Source organism: Oncorhynchus masou, chromosome 7 (assembly GCF_036934945.1).
Source record: "Oncorhynchus masou masou isolate Uvic2021 chromosome 7, UVic_Omas_1.1, whole genome shotgun sequence".
NCBI lineage: Eukaryota > Metazoa > Chordata > Actinopteri > Salmoniformes > Salmonidae > Oncorhynchus > Oncorhynchus masou.
The window spans coordinates 13729209-13749422 of NC_088218.1; the positions used below are offsets into that span (position 1 = coordinate 13729209).

Sequence of the window (20214 nt, forward strand, 5' to 3'; positions counted from 1 at the left end):
CATCTCCTTCAGTGGGATGGCTGAAGGCCTGAGTACCATAGTGCTGAGCCACATCTCCTTCAGTGGGATGGCTGAAGGCCTGAGTACCATAGTGCTGAGCCACATCTCCTTCGGTGGGATGACTGAAGGCCTGAGTACCACGATGTTGAGCCACATCTCCTTCAGTGGGATGGCTGAAGGCCTGAGTACCACAGTGCTGAGCCACCTCTCCTTCATTGGGATGACTGAAGGCCTGAGTACCACATTGCTGAGCCTCATCTCCTTCGGTGGGATGGCTGAAGGCCTGAGTACCATAGTGCTGAGCCACATCTCCTTCAGTGGGATGGCTGAAGGCCTGAGTACCACGATGTTGAGCCACATCTCCTTCAGTGGGATGGCTGAAGGCCTGAGTACCACAATGTTGAGCCACATCTCCTTCAGTGGGATGGCTGAAGGCCTGAGTACCATAGTGCTGAGCCACATCTCCTTCAGTGGGATGGCTGAAGGCCTGAGTACCATAGTGCTGAGCCACATCTCCTTCGGTGGGATGACTGAAGGCCTGAGTACCACGATGTTGAGCCACATCTCCTTCAGTGGGATGGCTGAAGGCCTGAGTACCACAGTGCTGAGCCACCTCTCCTTCATTGGGATGACTGAAGGCCTGAGTACCACATTGCTGAGCCTCATCTCCTTCGGTGGGATGGCTGAAGGCCTGAGTACCATAGTGCTGAGCCACATCTCCTTCAGTGGGATGGCTGAAGGCCTGAGTACCACGATGTTGAGCCACATCTCCTTCAGTGGGATGGCTGTAGGCCTGAGTACCACAATGTTGAGCCACATCTCCTTCAGTGGGATGGCTGAAGGCCTGAGTACCATAGTGCTGAGCCACATCTCCTTCGGTGGGATGACTGAAGGCCTGAGTACCACGATGTTGAGCCACATCTCCTTCAGTGGGATGGCTGAAGGCCTGAGTACCATAGTGCTGAGCCACATCTCCTTCAGTGGGATGGCTGTAGGCCTGGGTACCACAGTGCTGAGCCACATCTCATTCAGTGGGATGGCTGAAGGCCTGAGTACCACATTGCTGAGCCACATCTCCTTCACTGGGATGGCTGAAGTCCTGAGTACCACAGTGCTGAGCCACATCTCCTTCACTTGGATGACTGAAGGCCTGAGTACCACAGTGCTGAGCCACATCTCCTTCTGTGGTATGGCTGAAGGCCTGAGTACCACGGTGCTGAGCCACATCTCCTTCACTGGGATGGCTGAAGGCCTGAGTACCACATTGCTGAGCCAGATCTCCTTCAGTGGGATGACTGAAGGCCTGAGTACCATGGTGCTGAGCCACATCTCCTTCAGTTGGATGGCTGAAAACCTGAGTACCACAGTGTTGAGCCACATCTCGTTCACTGGGATTGATGAAGGCCTGAGTAACACAGTGCTGAGCACCATCTCCTTCAGTGGGATGGCTGAAGGCCTGGGTACCACAGTGTTGAGCCACATCTCCTTCACCGGGGTGGCTGAAGGCCTGAGCACCACATTGCTGAGCCACATCTCCTTCTGTTGTATGGCTGAAGGCCTGGGTACCTCGGTGCTGAGCCACATCTCCTTCACTGGGATGGCTGAAGGCCTGAGTACCACAGTGCTGAGCCACCTCTCCTTCACTGGGATGACTGAAGGCCTGAGTACCACATTGCTGAGCCTCATCTCCTTCAGTTGGATGGCTGAAGGCCTGAGTACCAGGGTGCTTTTTCACATCTCCTTCACTGGGATATCTGAATTTCCTGAGTACCACAGTGCTGAGCCACGTCTCCTTTAGTGGGATGACTGAAGGCCTGAGTGCCACAGTGCTGAGCCACATCTCCTTCACTGGGATGGCTGAAGGCCTGGGTACCACATTGCTGAGCCACATCTTCTTCAGTGGGATGGCTGAAGGCCTGAGTGCCACAGTGCTGAGCCACATCTCCTTCACTGGGTTGGCTGAAGGCCTGGGTACCACAGTGCTAAACCCCATCTCCTTCACTGGGATGACTGAAGGCCTGAGTACCATGGTGCTGAGCCACATCTCCTTCCGTGGGTTGGCTTAAGGCCTGAGCACCACGGTGCTGAGCCACATCTCCTTCACTGGGATGGATGAAGGCCTGAGTACCATGGTGCTGAGCCACATCTCCTTCCGTGGGTTGGCTTAAGGCCTGAGCACCACGGTGCTGAGCCACATCTCCTTCACTGGGATGGCTGAAAACCTGAGTACCACAGTGTTGAGCCACATCTCTTTCCCTGGGATTGCTGAAGGCCTGAGTACCACAGTGCTGAGCACCATCTCCTTCAGTGGGATGTCTGAAGGCCTGGGTGCCACAGTTCTGAGCCACATCTCCTTCACTGGGATGGCTGAAGTCCTGGGTACCACATTGCTGAGCCACATCTTCTTCAGTGGGATGGCTGAAGGCCTGAGTGCCACAGTGCTGAGCCACATCTCCTTCACTGGGTTGGCTGAAGGCCTGGGTACCACAGTGCTAAGCCCCATCTCCTTCACTGGGATGACTGAAGGCCTGAGTACCATGGTGCTGAGCCACATCTCCTTCCGTGGGTTGGCTTAAGGCCTGAGCACCACGGTGCTGAGCCACATCTCCTTCACTGGGATGGCTGAAGGCCTGAGTACCATGGTGCTGAGCCACATCTCCTTCCGTGGGTTGGCTTAAGGCCTGAGCACCACGGTGCTGAGCCACATCTCCTTCACTGGGATTGTTGAAAACCTGACGACCACAGTGTTGAGCCACATCTCCTTCCCTGGGATTGCTGAAGGCCTGAGTACCACAGTGCTGATCACCATCTCCTTCAGTGGGATGGCTGAAGGCCTGGGTACCACAGTGCTGAGCCACATCTCCTTCACTGGGGTGGCTGAAGGCCTGAGTTCCACAATGCTGAGCCACATCTCCTTCACTGGGATGGCTGAAGGCCTGAGTACCACAGTGCTGAGCCACATCTCCTTCACTGGGATGACTGGTGGCCTGAGTACCACATTGCTGAGCCACATCTCCTTCTGTGGTATGGCTGAAGGCCTGAGTACCACATTGCTGAGCCACATCTCCTTCACTGGGATGGCTGAAGGCCTGAGCACCATGGTGCTGAGCCACATCTCTTTCACTGGGGTGGCTGATGGCCTGAGTACCACAATGCTGAGCCACATCTCCTTCACTGGGATGGCTTAAGGCCTGAGTACCACAGTGCTGAGCCACATCTCCTTCAGTGGGATGTCTGAAGGCCTGGTTACCACATTGCTGAACCACATCTCCTTCAGTGGGATGGCTGAAGGCCTGAGTGCCAGAGTGCTGAGCCACATCTCCTTCACTGGGATGGCTGAAGGCCTGGGTACCACAGTACTAAGCCCCATCTCCTTCACTGGGATGGCTGTGGGCCTGAGCACCACATTGCTGAGCCACATCTCCTTCACTTGGATGGCTGAAGGCCTGGGAACCACAGTGCTGAGCCACATCTTCTTCAGTGGGATGGCTGAAGGCCTGGGTACCACAGTGCTGAGCCACATCTTCTTCAGTAGGATGGTGCTGAGCCACATCTTCTTCAGTGGGATGGCTGAAGGCCTGGGTACCACAGTGCTGAGCCACATCTTCTTCAGTAGGATGGCTGAAGGTCTGGGTACCACATTGCTGTGCCACATCTCCTTCAGTGGGATGGCTGAAGGCCTGGGTACCACATTGCTGAGCCACATCTCCTTCAGTAGGATGGCTGAAGGCCTGGGTACCACATTGCTGTGCCACATCTCCTTCAGTAGGATGGCTGAAGGCCTGGGTACCACAGTGCTGATCCACATCTCCTTCAGTGGGATGGCTGAAGGCCTGGGTACCACAGTGCTGAGCCACATCTTCTTCAGTAGGATGGCTGAAGGCCTGGGTACCACAGTGCTGATCCACATCTCCTTCAGTGGGATGGCTGAAGGTCTGGGTACCACAGTGCTGAGCCACATCTCCTTCAGTGGGATGGCTGAAGGCCTGGGTACCACATTGCTGTGCCACATCTCCTTCAGTGGGATGGCTGAGTACCACGGTGCTGAGTGGTGCTGAGAACTGTTTGTTGTCAGCTGCGAATAAAGTAAGAAGGCTCCTCCGACTGATAGGCCGGGGGCCACAGGGGCCCCAACAGTGATATATCTGTGTCAGTCTCAGCTCCAGTTAGTAGGTATAGAGGGTTTAAACAGCACACATTAACTGACTCTATGAGGGGGCCCCTGGGTGCCCGACCGTAGTTTCATACATTTTAGAGACACAGGCGCACACACACACACCACACACACATTAACGCACACATTCATATTAACGCACACACACACAAACTCTTCTGATTTTCTCTGTCTGTCTCTCATGTACGCCTCCCCATCTAGGCCCATAGTAGTTACAGTGTAATATGTTGATTCACTGGGCTCTGCTAGGAAAGATCAATCTGGACTTTGTCAAACAAATGTCAGCCCACCAGAGTTTGTTATGCACTCTCCCTGTTGCTATAGCAACCAAGAAATCCTCCAAAAAGTCACCCGTTGGCTGTGAGTTTTTCCTAGGGGTGCTGATGATCTTCTGTAACCGTTTAGGCAATAACATCCAGACAGCACACCTATATATACGTTGAGGGAACGTCAGAACAATGATTCTACTGCCAATCATTTAACACGGCATCCTTTGGTGACAGTTTCATGATGACTGAAGTAACGATGAGAAAAAACTAACGCCTTGTCACTTAAACTTGATTCGTACAGTATGTTCTATCGTCAGTCATCGTTCCTCCAAATCATGTGATCTAGCCTCCCTCTGTCTCCTCAAATCATTATTATACACAGCAGATGGTTGGTCTGGGTGTGCACCAAAATTTGTTCTGTGTAAGTTTCCTGGACACTTGTTTGGTTGCGGCAATTTTTCTCATAACACAGAAACTGTCCAGTTGTGTTGATGATTTGTAGAAAGCATTTGCCGGATGTTGCAAGAACGTTCCCAGAACATTGTTCTCACATTTTGTGGCAGCAGTGTGTTCTAAATACATTATTGGTACATCTTGTTACATTACCTGGAAACCTAATACCAACGTTTGGGGAACGTTCTGTGGTGATTGTTACAGATGTTGGGCACATTTTTGTGAATGTTAGAACATTTCAAGGATATTTAATTTAAAACTTTTTCGGAATGTTTTTGAGTGTTTTTGGGATGTTATTATCCCAATGTTCGATAATACCCTAACTTAGCTAATGTTCTGGGAATATTTCCGGTTTGCTAGGTTGACTGTGTGCTTCTTCTCCCACTGCTCTGTCTCCCAGTGTGTTGATAGGCTAGATTAGTCATATAGCTCCACAGGGTTTAACACACATACCCTGTAGAGTTAGACAGAGTTTAACACACAGAGCCTGTAGAGTTTAGACTGGGCTTAACAAACAGAGCTTGTAGAGTTAGACAGAGCTTAACAAACAGAGCTTGTAGAGTTAGACAGAGCTTAACACACAGAGCTTGTAGAGTTAGACAGAGCTTAACACACAGAGCTTGTAGAGTTAGACAGAGCTTAACAAACAGAGCTTGTAGAGTTAGACAGAGCTTAACACACAGAGCATGTAGAGTTAGACAGAGCTTAACACACAGAGCTTGTAGAGTTAGACAGAGCTTAACACACAGAGCTTGTAGAGTTAGACAGAGCTTAACACACAGAGCTTGTAGAGTTAGACAGAGCTTAACACACAGAGCACATTGGATGGGTTACAGCCTCCCACGTTTTCTCTTGTATTCTTCTCTCGTTTTCTCTCGTATTCCCTTTCTCCGTTTCTCCCTGTCACTCACTCTCTCCTCGCTTCTCTCTCTCGTTCATGCATGTGTGTATGTAGTTAGGGTTAGTCAGTAAATGTCAACACAGGTAAATGATGGGCTTGGCTATGATTTAAGGTGAAAATCCACTCAAAAACTATCTTTTGGTATTGTTTTCCTTAGTTCACTGTTGATACAGTCCCAAAATGTTTGGCATGTCAGCGGTCAAGTTGTCAAGATATTGGACTGAATATAACAGACATCATCATGATGACATGGCTGCTCAACAGTGGACCAATGAAATAAAATACAAAAAGATTGGTTTTTGATTTTCACTTTAACCATACAGCCATAATCAGTAGTGAGGTGAAACGTAACAACACAACACAGACTGGAGCTTGTAATTAGTCTGTCAATTAGGCATCAGTCTCTCAATAACAAACTGATTACCAGGGCTTCCTTCCTCTGTGTGTCTGCTGTCCACTGATACTGTCATCTCACTGCTCACAAACATCCGCTGACAGTCACACAAACACACATGTATGAGCACACACACACACACACACACACACACACACACACACACACACACACACACACACACACACACACACACACACACACACACACATGCATAAGCAAGCAAGCATGCACACACACACGTATAAACACGCACACACACATGTAAGCCAGCAAGCATGCACACAGCCGCACGCGCACACACAATCACAGCCCATCATTGATGTTGCTGTTCGCCTGGAAAACATCCTGTTGACATGACTGAAAAAGAACATTCTAGATTTAGGGAAGAAACTGGGAAGCAGAGAGTGAAAGCTTTTTGTCTGGACCATGCCTGTGATATCTAACTAACTCCGTGGTCATTCTATGAAGATACATAACTGAGTTGTGTGACAGCAGGACTTGCAGTGTTACCTGAGATCAGTGCGATTGTCACGCCCTGACCTTAGAGATCCTTATTATTCTCTATGTTTGGTTAGGTCAGGGTGGGAAAGTCTGTTTTCTATTTCTTTGTTTTTTGCCGAGTGTGGTTCCCAATCAGAGGCAGCTGTTTATCGTTGTCTCTGATTGGGGATCATATATAAGTTGTCATTTTCCTTTTGGGTTTTGTGGGGTCTTGTTTTCTGTTTAGTGTCTGTTACCTGACACAACTGTGCGCTTTCATTTTTCTTTATTTCGTTTGAGTGTTTTTTGATAATAAAAATCATGAACACTTTCCACGCTGCGCTTTGGTCCACTCCTTTCGACGAGAGCCAATACAGCGATATGCAGTCTCTATCATGAAGACAATCGCTAATTCAATATTGATTATGCTGACTCACTATTAAACCAAATTATATTTGTCACATGCGCCGAATACCTTACAGTGAAATGCTTACATTCCGAGCCCTTAACCAACAATGCCGTTTTAAGAAAAATAAGTGTTATAGAAAGTATTTACTAAAATAAACTGAAGTAAACAATGCAAAAATAGATCCTAACTGAGTTACGTGACATCACAATCTATTTGAGGACACACCGATAATAACGACATGATCAATCTCTCTTGAATAATCCACGTTCTTCCCCTGATTGCCCCCCTGATCTCTGTTTTACACTTGATTTCCCCATTCAAAAAAATGTATCAACCTCTAAAAACATTCATTATAATCCAGATAATAATTCACATGTCCTGTTGCTGCAGGATTATTTTCATGCTGTTGCAAACTGGCTCAAATGAAGATCCTGCATCTATACTTTGTTTCTGTTGTTGACAATAACTAAGTGCAGCTACTGAATGTGACCTTTTTCTGATGTCAAGGTGTTATTCATGTGGTCTATTTGTCAGAAGCACAGTAGCTCGTTGCTTAATCCTGCACCAGTACAACTTCAATAAAATAGGATTTACTGTTCTGTTTCTTCCCTCCTTCATTCCCTCCCTCCCTCCCTCTCTTTGTCTGTTCTGTTTATTCTCCTGCGTGTGATGGTGTGTGATGGTGTGTGATGGTGTGTGATGTGTTTTGGTTCTGCAGTGAAGACCACTAATCCCATTATTCCAGCCTGAGCTTCATTAGGACCTGAGGCAGATACACTGACTTTTAAACCAATGGCTCTCTCTCTCTCTCTCAGCTGTACTCACTGACATTATAACCCCTGACTGCACTGTGTGTGTGTGTGTGTGTGTGTGTGTGTGTGTGTGTGTGTGTGTGTGTGTGTGTGTGTGTGTGTGTGTGTGTGTGTGTGTGTGTGTGTGTGTGTGTGTGTGTGTGTGTGTGTGTGTGTGTGTGTGTGTGTGTGGAGGATGGGGGGATACAGTATGGATTAGTGCATGTGTCTCATACAGTGATGGTGTCACGCCCTGGTCTTAGTATTTTGTGTTTTCTTTATTATTTTGGTCAGGCCAGGGTGTGACATGGGTTTATTCTGTGGTGTGTTTTGTCTTGGGGGTTTTGTAGGTATTGGGATTGTGAATTAGTAGGGTTATCTAGAAAAGTCTATGGTTGCCTGAAGTGGTTCTCAATCAGAGGCAGGTGTTTATCGTTGTCTCTGATTGGGAACCACATTCAGGCAGCCATATTCTTTGAGTGTTTCGTGGGTGATTGTTCCTGTGTCTGTGTTACTGTGTTAGTTTCGGTTTTCGTGTTACGTTTCTTGGTTTTGTATTGTTCGTGTTTATTCGTTATTAAACATGTATGAAAAGTACCACGCTGCATTTTGGTCCGATCCTTGCTACACCTCATCGTCAGAGGAGGAGATAGAAGAAAACTGTGACAGATGGAGTCATTTAGCAATTTAACTTGTCTATGAACCAAGGATTTTCCTAACTGTATTATAATGCCTGTACTCAATTACACACATACCATTATGTAGTCAGTACTCGATTACGCACATACCATTATATAGTCTGTACTCAATTACACACATACCATTATATAGTCAGTACTCGATTACGCACATACCATTATTTAGTCTATACTCAATTACACACATACCATTATATATTCAGTGCTCAATTACGCACATACCATTATATAGTCAGTACTCAATTACGCACATACCATTATAGTCAGTACTCAATTACGCACATACCATTATAGTCAGTACTCAATTACACACATACCATTATATAGTCAGTACTCAATTACGTACGTACCATTATATAGTAAACTCACTGGCTCCAGGTCATCTATAAGTCTTTGCTAGGTAAAGCCCTGCCCCTCTCTCTCTCTCTCTCTCTGTCTCTCTCTCGCTTTCTTTCTCTCTCTCTCTCTCTCTCCCTCACTCTCTCTTTCCCTCAACCTCCTGCCCAAAATGTGTGATATATATAGATAGATATAGAGATAGATAAATAGAGGATTCTGAGATTCGTGTCCTAACCTGATCCTCTCTCTCTGTCTCTACAGGTCCTCGCAGATGCATGTGTGGCACCTACCGGATCACCTACCAAGCCGGTGTGTACACAGTGTGTGTGTTAGTGTGTGTGTGTATCCTAACCTTTATGCTAAACTGACCATAGATCAGTGTCTAAGGTCGAACTTCACCCTACCCCTTTTTGGTACAGACAGACATTGTCTGTCACTGCAGCCTCTCTGCCTGTCTTTCTCTGTCTGTATGTTAGTAACGGTCTGTCTGTCTGTCTGTCTATGTTAGTACCTGTCTGTCTGTCTGTATGTTAGTACCTGTCTGTCTGTCTGTCTGTCTGTCTGTATGTTAGTACCTGTCTGTCTGTCTGTATGTTAGTACCAGTCTGCCTGTCTCTCTCTGTCTGTATGTTAGTACCTGTCTGTCTGTCTGTCTGTCTGTCTGTCTGTCTGTCTGTCTGTCTGTCTGTCTGTCTGTCTGTCTGTATGTTAGTACCGGTCTGCCTGTCTCTCTCTGTCTGTATGTTAGTACCTGTCTGTCTGTCTGTCTGTCTGTCTGTCTGTCTGTCTGTCTGTCTGTCTGTCTGTCTGTCTGTCTGTCTGTCTGTCTGTCTGTCTGTCTATGTTAGTACCTGTCTGTCTGTCTGTATGTTAGTACCTGTCTGTCTGTCTGTATGTTAGTACCTGTCTGTCTGTCTGTCTGTCTGTCTGTCTGTCTGTCTGTATGTTAGTACCTGTCTGTCTGTCTGTTATGTTACCGGTCTGCCTGTCTCTCTCTGTCTGTATGTTAGTGTCTGTCTGTCTGTCTGTCTGTCTGTCTATGTTAGTACCTGTCTGTCTGTCTGTATGTTAGTACCTGTCTGTCTGTCTGTATGTTAGTACCTGTCTGTCTGTCTGTCTGTCTGTGTGTCTCTGTCTGTCTGTCTGTATGTTAGTACCTGTCTGTCTGTCTGTCTGTATGTTAGTACCTGTCTGTCTGTCTGTCTGTCTGTCTGTCTGTCTGTCTGTCTGTCTGTCTGTCTGTCTGCTGTCTGTCTGTCTGTTAGTACCTGTTTGACAGGAAAATAGCCATTCCCACGTACTGTAATCATTCAAACTGCTGTATAAAGATGGGCAAGATATTGGGCCTTTTCAATTACTAAAGCTGTGTATGGCCTTTCTAACTTGACTGGCTCTGGCCTTTAACTACATTCAGGGCCAAGAGTTCCATAATGATATGCTGTCTTTATGATTAGATCTGTCTATTGGCTAGTGGTTAAGATCACCATCATTTGAGTGGTTGGTTAGGGGGTAATCTCTATGCAGGGTCACATACAGAGTGGTTGGTTAGGGGGTAATCTCTATACAGGGTCACATACAGAGTGGTTGGTTAGGGGGTAATCTCTAAACAGGGTCACATACAGAGTGGTTGGTTAGGGGGTAATCTCTACACAGGGTCACATACAGAGTGGTTGGTTAGGGGGTAATCTCTATACAGGGTCACATACAGAGTGGTTGGTTAGCCGGTAATCTCTATACAGGGTCACATACAGAATGGTTGGTTAGGGGGTAATCTCTATACAGGGTCACATACAGAGTGGTTGGTTAGCCGGTAATCTCTATACAGGGTCGCATACAGAGTGGTTGGTAAGGGGGTAATCTCTATACAGGGTCACATACAGAGTGGTTGGTTAGCCGGTAATCTCTATACATGGTCACATACAGAGTGTTTGGTTAGGGGGTAATCTCTATACAGGGTCACATACAGAGTGGTTGGTTAGCCGGTAATCTCTATACAGGGTCACATACAGAGTGGTTGGTTAGGGGGTAATCTCTATACAGGGTCACATACAGAGTGGTTGGTTACGGGGTAATCTCTATACAGGGTCACATACAGAGTGGTTGGTTAGCCGGTAATCTCTATACATGGTCACATACAGAGTGTTTGGTTAGGGGGTAATCTCTATACAGGGTCACATACAGAGTGGTTGGTTAGCCGGTAATCTCTATACAGGGTCACATACAGAGTGGTTGGTTAGGGGGTAATCTCTATACAGGGTCACATACAGAGTGGTTGGTTAGGGGGTAATCTCTATACAGGGTCACATTCAGAGTGGTTGGTTAGCCGGTAATCTCTATACATGGTCACATACAGAGTGTTTGGTTAGGGGGTAATCTCTATACATGGTCACATACAGAGTGTTTGGTTATGGGGTAATCTCTATACAGGGTCACATACAGAGTGGTTGGTTAGGGGGTAATCTCTATACATGGTCACATTCAGAGTGTTTGGTTAGCCGGTAATCTCTATACATGGTCACATACAGAGTGTTTGGTTAGGGGGTAATCTCTACACAGGGTCACATACAGAGTGGTTGGTTAGGGGGTAATCTCTATACAGGGTCACATACAGAATGGTTGGTTAGGGGGTAATCTCTATACAGGGTCACATACAGAGTGGTTGGTTAGGGGTAATCTCTATACAGGGTCACATACAGAGTGGTTGGTTAGGGGGTAATCTCTATACAGGGTCACATACAGAGTGGTTGGTTAGGGGGTAATCTCTATACATGGTCACATACAGAGTGTTTGGTTAGGGGGTAATCTCTATACAGGGTCACATACAGAGTGGTTGGTTAGGGGGTAATCTCTATACAGGGTCACATACAGAGTGGTTGGTTAGGGGGTAATCTCTATACATGGTCACATTCAGAGTGTTTGGTTAGGGGGTAATCTCTATACATGGTCACATACAGAGTGTTTGGTTAGGGGGTAATCTCTACACAGGGTCACATACAGAGTGGTTGGTTAGGGGGTAATCTCTATACAGGGTCACATTCAGAGTGTTTGGTTATGGGGTAATCTCTACACAGGGTCACATACAGAGTGGTTGGTTAGGGGGTAATCTCTATACATGGTCACATACAGAGTGGTTGGTTAGGGGTAATCTCTATACATGGTCACATACAGAGTGTTTGGTTAGGGGGTAATCTCTATACAGGGTCACATACAGAGTGTTTGGTTAGGGGGTAATCTCTATACAGGGTCACATACAGAGTGTTTGGTTAGGGGGTAATCTCTACACAGGGTCACATACAGAGTGGTTGGTTAGGGGGTAATCTCTATACATGGTCACATACAGAGTGTTTGGTTAGGGGGTAATCTCTATACATGGTCACATACAGAGTGGTTGGTTAGGGGGTAATCTCTACACAGGGTCACATACAGAGTGGTTGGTTAGGGGGTAATCTCTATACATGGTCACATTCAGAGTGTTTGGTTAGGGGGTAATCTCTACACAGGGTCACATTCAGAGTGGTTTCTCCGTATGTGTGTTATTCTTCTGACAGTCTATAGTAATGGAATACCCCCATCCGTTGGTTAAAGTGTGTGTGTGTGTGTTATGAACGTATGACCAATTTGTAAGTCGCTCTGGATAAGAGCGTCTGCTAAATGACTTAAATGTAAATGTAAATGACGTGTGAAGGTACACCAAACAGAGTTGTGACCCCAGGTTCTCCTCACTCACGTCTATGTGACGTCCTGGGATTGTTCTGAGAATAATCACTCACAGGGTCAGAAGTTCATGTTCAACTCTGAAGTTTTTCACCTATTCTAGGGGCTATGTCCGTATAGTCTTGAAATGTCTTGAATGGCTTCCTTCCCTCTGTCCTTCCTTCCTTCCCTCCCCCCTTTAGCCGTCCACTGATCCTCCTTGGGTGAGATGAGAGAAATAGAAAGTGGTGTAATGCTACTTTTTGTCCCCTAGAGGGTGCTCTAGTCCACAGCACCTTGTCTTGCGTCAGGGAGGCAAAAAATAGTCTGCTGCTTTGACTTCATGACAAACCGTTTCTGCATTAAGCCACTTTGAGTGCCATGGTGAGGGGGTCAATTCCATTTCAGTGCAGGAAGTAAACAGAAATGTACAAATTCTAATTCCATTTTGGTCTCCCAGAGAAGCGCTGGGAATTAGAACTGGCATTTCTGTTGACTTTCTGAATTGACTGACTTGAAAAGGAATTGACCCCAACCCCTGGTCACGACCGAATGTTCTACTAATCCAAACAGTCCACATCCACACATTTGTGCTGATTCCCTGTGGACTGTGTCTGTTTTGACTCCCATGGCTTTTAAAACAGTGCTACAGATGTTTATTTTGAGCCTTCTACATTTTTCCCCTCCCATGCCTTTTTAGCATGGTAGCATGCTTTCCCTAAAGATAGTTCTGTAGCTATGAGAGTGGGACACCATAAGACATGATACAAATGTAAACACTCAATAAACCTGCTCATTTCAATGGTTTGGAGTGGGTTTTTATGTTTTCATCATCATGTCCTGATGCCCACTCCTATGAGGAGCATGTTAGACTGATGGAGAGTTAACTGCTATCAATCTCCCTGTTTCAATATTGACTTAAACACACTGTTTACTGATGCATCTACACACACACTGTTTACTGATGCATCTACACACACACTGTTTACTGATGCATCTACACACACACTGTTTACTGATGCATCTACACACACACTGTTTACTGATGCATCTACACACACACTATTTACTGATGCATCTACACACTGTTTACTGATGCATCTACACACACTGTTTACTGATGCATCTACACCCACACTGTTTACTGATGCATCTACACACACACTGTTTACTGATGCTTCTACACACACACTGTTTACTGATGCATCTAGACACTGTTTACTGATGCATCTACACATACACTATTTACTGATGCATCTACACACTGTTTACTGATGCATCTACACACACACTGTTTACTGATGCATCTACACACACACTATTTACTGATGCATCTACACACACACTGTTTACTGATGCATCTACACACACACTGTTTACTGATGCATCTACACACACACTGTTTACTGATGCATCTACACACACACTGTTTACTGATGCATCTAGACACACACTATTTACTGATGCATCTACACACTGTTTACTGATGCATCTACACATACACTATTTACTGATGCATCTACACACTGTTTACTGATGCATCTACACACACACTGTTTACTGATGCATCTACACACTGTTTACTGATGCATCTACACACACACTGTTTACTGATGCATCTACACACACACTGTTTACTGATGCATCTACACACACTATTTACTGATGCATCTACACACACACTATTTACTGATGCATCTACACACACACACACACTGTTTACTGATGCATCTACACACACACTGTTTACTGATGCTTCTACACACACACACACACACACACACACACACACACACACACACACACACAGCAACAAATGATATATGTGTTAGCAGTGAGTGTGTGTGTGCGTGCATGTGTGCATGCATGCATGTGTGCATGTCTGTGTGTGTGTGTCTGTGTGTGCGTGCCCATGCGAGTGTGTGTGTGTGTGTGCGTGCGTGCGTGTGAGTGTGCATGCGTGCGTGCGTGCGTGTGAGTGTGTGTGTGTGTGTGAGTGTGCATGCGTGCGTGCGTGCGTGTGAGTGTGTGTGTGTGAGTGTGCATGCGTGCGTGCGTGCGTGTGTGAGTGTGTGTGTGTGTGTGTGTGTGTGTGCAGGCCCAAGGCCCTCATGTTCTCCTCTCAGGGTTAATGGAATGGTGGTGTGTCTCAGGTGGATCATTAACAGCGTTCAGGGAGGACAGAGTTCTATAAAAGAACCTTCACAGCTGCTTTTCTTTTCTCCCATCCTCTCTTTCTATCGCTCTCCCTTCCTCTCTTTCTCTTGGCTCTTTTTCCCTGTCTCTGTTCTACCATTCGATGTGACAGAGGTCAGTTGCTTCACTTAATTCACGGGTGAGTAGCACAACCAGGTCTGGACCTCGTCTCTCTTGACAAAGTGATTGAATCAGATGAACCTGCATGGAGAGATAAAGGAGAAACAAAGAAGGGTATATACTCACCTGATCTCCATCTCTCTCTCCCTTCAGCCGTCCACTCCTCAGCTGCCGTTGAAGCATGTAGAAACTCCGGTAAGTCTCTCTTTTCATACTTCTGTGATGTTGATGATTGGTATTTGCAACAGTTATCAGCCTATACATCAGGAGGCATGTTACAGAAGCTCTGGCTTGTCTGGGCAGTGTGATGTACTGTAGTGTCAGAGGTGTCCTAATTGTATGGAGGTGACCCCAAAATAGTTACGCTTGACCCCTTGACTGTTCAGACGTGGGGTCAACTCCATAAAGCTCGTGGACAGCTGTGATGTTGTCAGACTATTTTCACGGAGGTTGAGGTAAGGACACTATTAGAACACCCCCTGGAGGCAGAGAGCATGGAAAGCACTGCAGTGTCTCCCACCTCAGTGGCTTACTCTGTTCCAGTGGACGTTGAGCCAGACTGTACTCTACTGTATGTACCCAGTAGACATGAGTCGGTGAATGCAGACGTCGCCCAGACCTGGACTACAGCTGGAATTGTTTGCTGCTGACAGTTGACTGATTGACTGAGTGATCAATCTGTGGATGGATGGACCCTGTGTTATTTAGGATGCAGTTACCTTATATGCACTTGTAGCATCTTTACACACAAACTGTACACATACCTATATTTAGGGGAGAATGGGGTAAGTTTGTCAGGACCCGGTTACGAACCTGGGTCTCCGGAGTGAGAAACAGTCACTTAACCAACTGAGCCACGAATAGTCAGCAGAACCCAGAAGATGAGGCAGACACAGCAGTACTTAAGACGGTGTATTTAATAAAGTAAAAAGGAGAAGTCCTTCAATACAAAAAATGGCAAATCCAAAAGGTGGTAGGTATAGCACAAAAAAAGCCTCAAGAGATACTCAAAAACAAAAACAGAATTCCACAAGAGCATCCACCGGAACGACAAGAATACACAGAACACTAGGGCTGGGTGCTAACATACAAACACAGAGCACAGAACTGAGGGAAACTAAGGGTTTAAATACAATCAGGGGAAACGAGGCACAGGTGCAAATAATAATGGGGAACAAGGGAAAAAACATGAGGTCAAAAAGCACAATGGGGGCATCTAGTGACCAAAACCCGGAACAACCCTGGCCAAATCCTGACAGAACCCCCTAGAACGGCTCCTGACGTTCCTACCAGCTCTCTCAGGGTGGAGGGCCCTGAACTGACGAATGAGGTCAGGGTCCAGGATGTCTTTGGCAGGAACCCAGGAGCGCTCCTCGGGACCGTAGCCTTCCCAGTCCACCAGATACTGCCAGGACCGCTGCACCAGGCGGGAATCCAGTATCCGATGGACGGTATAAGCCGGCTGGCCTCCAATGACACGAGGCGGAGGGGGAGGTCTGTCTGCCGGGACAAGGGGAGAAAAAACAACAGGTTTTAGGTTTTAACAATGAAATGTGAAATGTGGGATTAATCTTAAGGGATCTGGGTAAGTGTAGGCGATAAGAAACTGGGTTAACTCTCCTGGCAACCTTGAAGGGACCGATGTATTTTTGGGACAGCTTGCGAGACTCCACCCGTAGAGGTAAGTCTCTTGTGGAGAGCCAGACTTTCTGGCCGGGGCGCAGGGTAGGCCCGGGACGGCGACGTCTGTTGGCTTGTTGTTGGTACCTCTGTGAGGAACGCATAAGATTAAGACGGGTCTTCCTCCACATAAGCCGACAGCGTCTGACGAACTTCAAGGCTGAAGGCACTTTGACTTCTGCCTCCTGGTCCGGGAACAATGGAGGAGCATAGCCAAACTGACACTCGTGCGGGGACATACCAGTGGAGGAGGAGCGCAAGGTGTTGTGCGCGTATTCGGCCCAAACAATAAAGGATGACCATGTGGACGGGTTGTCACGAGTCATACATCGGAGGGTGGTTTCCAGCTCTTGATTCATCCTCTCTGTTTGGCCGTTGGACTCCGGATGGTACCCTGAAGATAGACTGGCAGAAGCCCCCATGAGTTGGCAGAAGGCCTTCCAAAACCTTGAGGCGAACTGGGGACCTCTGTCAGAAACCATATCTTGAGGAATGCCGAAGACTCGGAACACATGATTAATTACCAACTCAGCCGTTTCCTTGGCAGAAGGTAACTTAGTCAGAGGGACGAACCTGGCCGCCTTTGAAAACCTGTCGATTATGACTAGGATAGTAGTATTGCCATGGGATGGAGGAAGTCCAGTAATAAAGTCCAATGAGATATGGGACCAGGGTCTGTGGGGAACAGGTAAAGGGTGAAGGAGTCCTTGAGGGCGGAGGTGAGAAGATTTGCCCTGGCAGCACACGGGACAGGCATTGACGAAAGTGGCAACGTCTTCTCTTATGGTAGGCCACCAGAACTTACGCTGGATGAACTCCAAGGTGCGACCTACGCCCAGATGACAGGTGAGGCGAGAGGAGTGCCCCCACAGAAGGACCTGAGTCCTCACTGCCTTGGGGACAAACAACCGATTGGCAGGACCTCCTTTCGGGTCCGGTTCGCTAGCTTGAGCGCGTCTCACGGTATCCTCAACTTGCCACGAGATCGGAGCCACAATCTTAGCAGCAGGAAGGACAGGCATGTCCGTGTCATCTCGAATGGCAGGAGCGTAGACTCGGGACAGGGCATCCGGTTTGAGATTCTTGGTGGCCCTCTGTTTGCTAAACACCAGTTTGAGGTCATGGTAACACTCGGGAACTCGGGTCAGGTCGATGGATTCTAAAGACTCGGGAGTAGAACTCGGGGAATTCTGGAAAATACAAGTAGCTTGGCACGTAGGACCCCACTGCTTGATAGTGCCCACAGACCAGTCGATGTGAGGGTTATGGCTGTGAAGCCAGGGGTATCCAAGGACGAGAGGGAACTCGGAACAGGAGATCAAATGAAAGTTCATCAATTCCTGGTGTTGTGAAACTGAAAGTCGCAAGGAGGTAGTGACATGAGTGACAAGTCCAGATCCCAAAGGGCTTCCATCCAATGTAGTGACCCTCATGGGTTCACTTAGAGGTTCAGAGGAACGCCATTCTCCTTCGCCCAGACACCATCCATGAAGTTACCTGCGGCTCCAGAGTCTACCAAGGCTTGAAGGTGAAGCTTGTGGTTGTCCCAGGAGAGGGTGACTGGAATGAGCAGACGGGAGTTGGACGGATGGGAGGAGGTTATGTTTCCCGTTACAGTTCCCCCGGTCTGTACGGGACAGAGCGTTTCCCTGGAGCCCGGGACACGTGGAACGGAAATGGCCCGGTTTGCCGCAATATAGACAGCGTCGCTCGCTCATCCGGCGGTCTCTCTCAGCCTGGGAGATGCGTCCAATCTGCATGGGTTCCGATGGAGCCAGCGAGGATAAAGGTGGGGACTCGGAGCTGGGACTGATAGGGGCTAGAGGTCTACGGTTGAGTCTCTCTCTCTCAGACGCTGGTCAATGCGTGAGGCCAACTTGATCAGGGACTCGAGATTGTCCGGTGGTTCCCGAGTGGCCAGTTCATCTTGGATAGTGTCGGAAAGGCCTTTCAGAAAGCACACCGTGAGCGCCTCGTTGTTCCAGCCACTTGCTGCTGCCACCGAGCGGAACTGGATGGCATAGTCCGTCACGCTGCGCCAACCTTGGTGGAGAGTCAGGAGTTGTTTGGCTGAGTCAGAACCACTGCTTGGGCCTTGAAACACTCGTTTGAATTCCTCAGCAAAGGCAGAGTAGCTGGCACAGCAAGAACTATGGGCATCCCACACAGCAGTAGCCCAGGCCAGGACTTTTTCCGACAGCAGGGTGATGATATAAGCGATCTTAGACCGGTCGGGGGAAACGACGTGGGTTGTAGCTCAAAGGAGAGAGAACATTGGGTGAGAAACCCTTTACAAGCACTTGGATCAGCTGAGAACCGTTGGGGAGGTGGAAGACGAGGTTCAGCCAGGGGGTTAACTGCCATGGGTAAGTGAATCTGAGGTACTGGGACGGGAACTGTTGCCGGGGTAAGACGATCAGATATTTGCTTAATGGATGTCAGCATCTCCGACAGAAGATGAGAATGTCTAGCCATTAAGGCCTCTTGCTGAACCAGGGCGGCTTCGTGGCGTTGGACAGTCTCCTGGTGGTGGGACAGCATGGCAAAAAGGTCCTGGGAACTGGCTGCCTCTGGGTTCATTTTTGGCTCTGTGTTTCTGTCAGGACCCGGTTACGAACCTGGGTCTCCGGAGTGAGAAACAGTCAGTTAACCAACTGAGCCACGAATAGTCAGCAGAACCCAGAAGATGAGGCAGACACAGCAGTACTTAAGACGGTGTATTTAATAAAGTAAAAAGGAGAAGTCCTTCAATACAAAAAATGGCAAATCCAAAAGGTGGTAGGAATAGCACAAAAAAGCCTCAAGAGATACTCAAAAACAAAAACAGAATTCCACAAGAGCATCCACCGGAATCGACAAGAATACACAGAACACTAGGGCTGGGTGCTAACATACAAACACAGAGCACAGAACTGAGGGAAACTAAGGGTTTAAATACAATCAGGGGAAACGAGGCACAGGTGCAAATAATAATGGGGAACAAGGGAAAAAACATGACAAAAAGCACAATGGGGGCATCTAGTGACCAAAACCCGGAACAACCCTGGCCAAATCCTGACAAAGTTGAGCCATTTTTTAATTTTCAGCATCACTCCGTCAAGAGAAATATAGGATTCTTTCTAACAAAGATATCTACATATATTTTAGGATGTTGTGTATCCCTGGGAATAATCAGAATTCATGTAAACGTTACAGTTTTGAAAACATGTGTTCTCTTGGCACAACTTACCCCGGGTTTGGGGTAAGTTGTGCTGTGGGACGGTAAGTTAAGCTGCCTACAAATGTCTGTACTGAATGAAATATTACCACAACCATTTTAAAACCATGTCTATCTTTATTTTCCAAAACACAATCACAATCACTTCACTGTCTTTTAATAATCTTAAGGATATTTTAACACAGGCTTAACACTGAACAAAAACGTTTTACTTTTTATTAAACAATATTAACATAGGCCAGGCCCTGCTGTTACAGTACCTCAACCCAGCGATAATGTCTTTGCGTTATGTCTGGGAAGAAAACACTTCAATTTGCTCGACTTGCCATTGGCTCAACCATTAGCTCAACTTACCGCAGGGCAAACATTTGGACTATATTAACCCACATAGCTACGA

The 20214-nt window shown here is 47.3% G+C and overlaps 1 pseudogene; it reads left to right on the forward strand.

Moving 5' to 3' along the window:
* Positions 1-20214, forward strand: part of LOC135542977 (tensin-1-like) — a 168784-nt pseudogene that overhangs the window by 78507 nt on the left and 70063 nt on the right.